Below are 7,012 nucleotides of genomic sequence, written 5' to 3' on the forward strand. Positions count from 1 at the left end.
TTGGCGATAGAGCGCCACCAGGCCGGAACGGCCTACATAAGCGAAGACACAACGGTGGTCGCCAGTAAACGGCGCTTTGAGGCCCGAGGGGCATTCTGCGATGACATAATGATGTTTAGGCTTTTTATCATCCTTTCTGCCTTGTTGCATACATTGACTATGTGCTCGGTGTATCTACCGTTTTTTCTGGAGGATAACTCCTAAGTACTTGATTTTATTCGCTTCTTCTATAGCATGACCGTCGATGGAAATATTGAACGGTTCTAGCAATCTTCTACCCGTAAAGGCGATACACCGGCATTTTTCCGTAGACAGCATTTTCCCGGACGAGGCTGTCCCCCGCTAACACCACGCCAGGACAGGCACTGCCGACTCATGATACGGTTGAAGCCTTACAACCTCAACCCCTGGGTGCATGCCCTTGCAATTTGGAAGAGGGAGAGCGAGTTTCCCGCTTCCCTATTATTATTTATTAATTTTATTTATGTAATTTATAATTTTATTTATATTGTATTGGGTAATTATTATTTGTTTATAATTTATTATTAAATTTTAATCAAAGATTAACGATTCTTATTAATATTTAAAATAATTATTTATATAATTATTATTCAAACTTATTAAAAAAAATAAAGGGATTACACTAGTTAATATTTAGCAGTAGAAAAGGGTTCTTCATTTAAGAATTATTGAAAAGTACGTTACAACGGACTGTAGAAAAAACTAAGAGAGCACAGCAAGCGGGAGAGAATCGGCTACCCGACGCACCACATAGTCAGCTTTGCGCGTTCTAAGCGAAGAAGACGGCCTCCTCCAAGCCATTTTGGATCATAGGCCCGCCTTTTTTTAGTATTCTATAATAAGTATACAATCGGCGCTTATTAAATGATGAGAAGGAAATCACATTTATTAATTTTCTTTTTTTACCTTCGGGACCACCGTTAGGTATTGCTTCAGAGGTTGAGATGAATGACAAATTTTGTAGCGTGTGAAAATACCATGCCTGACCGGGATTCTTAATTTAAATTACAATAGCCTTACTCTACCTCTAAAATACGTCCATATTTTATAGTTTCATACTCGGGTACATATTTTTAGACCCCATTAACGAATGATCCAGTCCTCGTATGAAATAACTGAATTTAGTCAATTTTAACTCCCGCAAATTCAAAAACCCCAATAACGAAAAATTAAGTAGCAATATCAGAAAAACAATTTCACTCAATCAGAAGTCATGATAAAGCATTGTATCTCTAGAAATACTGTCAATTCACATTTCTCCATGTAATAAACTTAAAATTAAATAAGTTCATTTTTTCGATAGAAAGTTATGTAAATCTGTAATGTGTGTACACGCGCGCATCTCTCTCTTTATCTGTGTGTGTGTAGGTGTGTTTCCAGTATATGATAAATGTAAATATCTTTATTTTACCAACAGATAAAGATCATCTATAAAATATGCGATATAAAAAAGCTAGATATGTATTACATACCTTTCCCAGCTAGTAATTAAAAACGTTAGAGCAAAAAAAAACAAGATAAATACTTTTTATACTTGGGAATAGATTTTAAGAGAATCTTTCTAAAAATATTCATATTTAGATTAAACTTAAAAACTTTGCTTGTGTAAATTTTTTTCTAATCTTAACACCCACTTCAATAAAATCTATAATAAGAAAATAATATTCTGAAAAAAAACATTACTGGATTTTAGATTCGGGGTATATAATATTTGTAAAAATTAGGCGGCTATTGAAGTGTATTTTAATATAACTAGTGTAAATTTACCTTCTAAAATTTATGTACGCTAATCATCTAATGTAATTATAAATACGAATAAGCGGTATCATTTATAATAATGAAAACTAATTTTCTAGGTTATATATAAAGTAAAACTACATATAAATATTTTTCTGTTTGCTAATATGTTAAAACAACTAAAAGTAAAAATTTCTACGTCAGTTTAAATACTAATACAATTAAAAAAAAGAAATTATAACTTATAAGAAATTAATTTGTTCAAATATAATTTCAAAAAACTCAGTTCTGTGGAGGAAATCAAAAATGAATAACTCCTAAGAAATATTTTTAAAAGAAAATGTGTCAAAAGACATCGAATCACGAAAAGCGTGTAAAAAAGGAAACAAACAGAATTCAACAACGATTAAAAATAATATTATCATATATTAAGAATTACATATTATGCATAGAATAATTATATATATATAAACTAATATATAAATAATATTACTATAATAAATAATATTATATATAAACTATTATAAAATTTAATAAAAATTTCATACGATGATAAAATGATATATAAAAAAGCATGGTTTTATTGGTTTGTTTGTTTTGGTGTATATACTCACATATTTATTTTGTCACCATGGCAACAAAAATATAATTTAGTATACGAATATCTGTAAAATACTTAGTACTCTCACAAACATGAGGATACGAATGCGTCGAGAGTCCAAGAGGCGGAACCCCTGGAAGACTATCGGGCGAACGAAGTATGACCCTGACCAGTTAGTATGAATAAAAAATTTTTTTTTTTTTGAATTTAAAAAAACTAATAATTAATTAACTAATAAAATTAATTACTAATAAAAAATGTTTTTTTTTTTTTTATTAGCAATATGAGTAGCGGTGAGAGCAAAGAAATGATAGAAATACTCAATCTAAGATAAGTAAGAGGAATGGCAGATAAACGTTAGTAAAATTGATGTTAATAAAATGTTTAAATAAAGACATGGGTTAGGCTGTAATTGTCGATTTAAATGATTGAACTTTTTCAAAATAAAAAAGAGATTCTTAAGCATATGAATTAGTGGAATGTGTGTATGTTATAGAGAATATATGTCTCAGTAAGTGCTATTGTCGTCCAGCGAAGATATAATCAGCAATGTAAAAAATGCAAATTTTAGTGAACTTTCATTGTAAAGTAAGAAAACACGTACATCATAGCTAAAAAAATTGACGTCTGCCAAGAAACATTTGTTTTTATCCTTAGCCGGAAAAAATTAAATTCTAGAAAAAAAAAGGTTTTTTTTTGGTTCATTTACATTTATGTTTGGATTGATATTTAAAAAATATATATCAGTTTGTTACCGTTAAATAAATTTTAAAAAATTCAATTTTTAATTACAAGATTTTAAATTAATTATAAATTTTCCAAATTGGAAAGCTCTCTGGCAAAACTAACAAAATATTACTGAACTTTCTTTTCCGTTGTACCCTCTATATATGTACAATAAAAGTATTTACATTTAATTAATTATTTACCATTCATCTACTGAATAAGTTTTCTAAAGTTATATATATATAAAGTTTAAATACGTAATGTTATAAAGTTATGGAAACTTATTTTCTATAACTGGTATACATTAAAGAGGTTTTTATGGGTTTTTTAAGTAATTCTTAATAAACCCAATCAAGTAAACTGTAGTTCTCATTCTAATGAAAATTCTAGCAATTTTGGTGTTAAAACTTGTTTAATTTTATTTAATACATTTAGATTAGAATGCATGTGGTGGTCCTTCCAGGTAACAGAAAACAAAATTTCTTCTAGGAAGTTGGAAATCCCTTTCAGAAGAGTTTCATTTCTTTTGTAGGTATAAGAATTAGGTATGAAATAAACTACAATCAATTTTCAACTCACTCAAACCGGATATTATCGGAAATATATATAAATAAGTGAAGTAATTTGATGAAGTAAAATGACTATCAAAATATAATTTATTTGTAATCAAGTAAAATGGATAACTACGAATCTGAAACTATCTCTTATTATAAAAACAGAAAAGTAAGTAAATATTGAAACGTATTCTATTACCTTTTTGTGGTAATTTTTTAGTTTTAATTTTACATATATATCGGGATATTTTATTTGTAATTTTAGCACTGTTGTGTAGATTTTAGTGAATTGTCCTCTCGTTGATTTGTTCTCGTCTGAAGGCTTATTTCATGACCTTATAACACTTCTTTTTTTGAATACTCTGCCGGTAGTTCACTCCTCTCGTGTTTCCTGCTTTTTTCTAACAAACGTCCAAGTAGAATGTCTAGAAGATTGCTTGTTTCATTCATTAGTTGTGTCTGATTTTTTTTACTAAGAAAGTTTTACGTAAATTGGTAAGGCGGTTCCACGATTTATGGCGTAATTCCTTTTTATGTTTTTACTTTCTTGTACGAAGTAAAGAAAGTATTGTGATCGCGAAAAATTTCAGTTTTAAAATTTCAACGGAAATATCCATTTTGACCATCCCTGAATCCGTTATGAGTAGTTTCGGTATGACGTCTGTAACTACGTACGTAAGTATATATCTCGCATAACTCAAAAACTACTAGCCGTAGATGTTGAAATTTTGGATTTAGAACTTTTGTTACATCTAACTGTACATCTCCCCTTTTGATTCTAATCGAAAGAACCTAAAGTATCCAAAAAAGCCCAAAATCCAAACAAAATTGGTTTTTTAATTTTTATTAATTGCATTTTAGATTTTTTCTTAACTTTTTATTTTTTAATAAGTCCTCAATGAGAGATTTTTAGCGATATCATAAGTGGTACTTATTTTCATTGGTTCCAGAGTTAAACTAAATAAAAGTTTAATTGATGAAATATTTGGATCTTGCAAAGGGAAGGCACATCGGTTCGAATCAGAGTTCATCTTCTTTATCTTTTTTAATTTTTTTTTTTCAATTTAAATATATGATTTATTAATAATTATTAACCTACGATTGTAAAAAAAAATTACAATAAATAATAATTTAATTACAACAAAAAAAAGATGAAAAAATATAAGAATTTATTAAAAAAAAAATTATATGTACTTTTCATTTTAAAAAATGGATATAAGTAATTTATAGGTGTACAAGAAAGTCATGTGGTGGCCACATCAGATTTTTTAGTATAAGTCAGAGGGTAAAGTAAATTAGTTTTTTTTTTGCCCTACTGTATTCCTATTGTAGGAAAAATACAAAAAAATCACAGAAAAATACAGTATGGCTTTCTTCATCATCTTGAACCGTTTTTATTCCTGGATCTTTGATGAGGAATAAGGATCGCCTATTAGGACGGATGGAAGGTCGTCCATTATTATAATAATAATTACTATTACCATTATCAGCTAGAATAGTAGTGGTGATGGTGGGGAAGGCGGCGGCGTCGATGGCGGCATGGTAGTAGTAGTGGCAGTAGTGGCAGTAGTAGTAGTAGTAGAGTAGTCTTCTGATGCCATTACCAATTTTTTTTTTTTGTAAATTTATTCTATCATTATAATACACCATGAATAAAGCAGACATTTTTGGAAGGTTTATTTTACCGTTTGCAACTGACAAACTGATTGCAGGATTTCTCTAAGATTCGACGAGGGAGAAAATATTAGTAATTTTTTTTTTAAATTCTATTTTCGAAATAAATAGAAAATGATAATGTGTATTGTTCCGCTATATTTTCCTTTCTATACTATATCCGCTTGGGAAAACAAAAGAGAGAATATTCGATAAAATAGTGGGTAAGCGGGATAGACATAAAAGAGTGGGGGAGAGAATAGGATATGGAATTTGGGGTGGTGATTTGAACTGAAACCAGGGCGGATAAGGGGAAGAGAGAGGGGGTATATTCCCGTGAATTTATACCTTCAATAAGACCTTGTCATCTCTTCCATTCAGTTTTAAATTGCGTTTATGAGAGGCCTGTTGAAGGGTAATAATTCTAACTGAGGTAATCGCGTGCCCTTTGTCTGGGACCCATGCATCTCTCCCACAATGGATCCAAGCTCTCCCCGGTCTTGCAAAAACCTTGTTTTCCACCACCATAAACCTCTCTCCTTCCAAAACCCACACATTTCTAGATTCTTTCTTGTAACATCACAGATTCCTGTGTTTTCACTTGGATCCCGCACCTCCTTTTATCCATTTAATCATTGTTTAATTTTTATTATTACATCATCGTAAATTAATTCAATGTATTCCAAAATCGTTTAAATAATAATAAGTTACTTTATTATAATACCTACAAACAAAAAACCTTTTAAAAGAAATCTTTATAATGTAAATTAAAACACTAATTTGATCATTAAAAATATAAAACTAATTTAAAATTAAAAAGTAACATCAAACAAAAAATATGTAAAAGATTTATTTATTTGTTTAAATAAATATATTTCAATAAAATATTATTTTAATCGTTATAAATAAATTAATTTATAATTATGAATATTTTCTTTAAAATATCAAAGTTACTATGAGTTAAATAAACAAATTTCTCAAAAAAGAATACTTTGCATAAATAAACTGCATTACTCTTCTATCAGAAAAAATCAATCTCTCTATTCAATTTAAATAAATCGAATCCCAAATTATAACTACTGTCACATTCCTCATAAGAGAAATAGTAAAGAATAGTAAAATTATCGAATCTACAAGTTCCACCATTCTCACTGTTAACCTCTTGGTTTAAACTTGTCACAAGGAAACCCAAATCGGGAAAAGGGATCAACGATAAGAAAAAAGGTTAAATGGTATGATATGAACCCATTACCGTTTTTTTCCATCAAAATCTGCTAAATACTTCTTAATTCTCTTACCAAACAAATTTTTTTTATATACATATTTTTGGTGGTTCCAAAAAGGATTCTATTTTTCAAAAAGTTGTTTTGGTAACACCCTTTTACTTTATATATGCATGAGACAAGTGTCATTTATAGGGTTGAAACACAGATATTTAAATAATTTATTTTTAAAAATTAAAAAAAAAAAATTTTTATTTTTTTATTTTATTTTATTTCAAATTAATTTTTAAAAATATTTTTCATGTTTAATATAATATAAATTGTCAAACACATTAATTTGTTTTTTTAGCAATAGTTTTCAGTTGAGGAAAAAATAGACGAAGTTCAATCTCGATTTTTAATAATGATAATTTCTTCCTAATAATTTTAACCGAATATACTCTACAATAATTTTTTAAGTATGTTTTTTTAAGTATGCCATTTTTTTAAATTAAATT

Source organism: Lycorma delicatula, chromosome 9, assembly GCF_047948215.1.
Source record: "Lycorma delicatula isolate Av1 chromosome 9, ASM4794821v1, whole genome shotgun sequence".
Taxonomy (NCBI): Eukaryota; Metazoa; Arthropoda; class Insecta; order Hemiptera; family Fulgoridae; genus Lycorma; species Lycorma delicatula.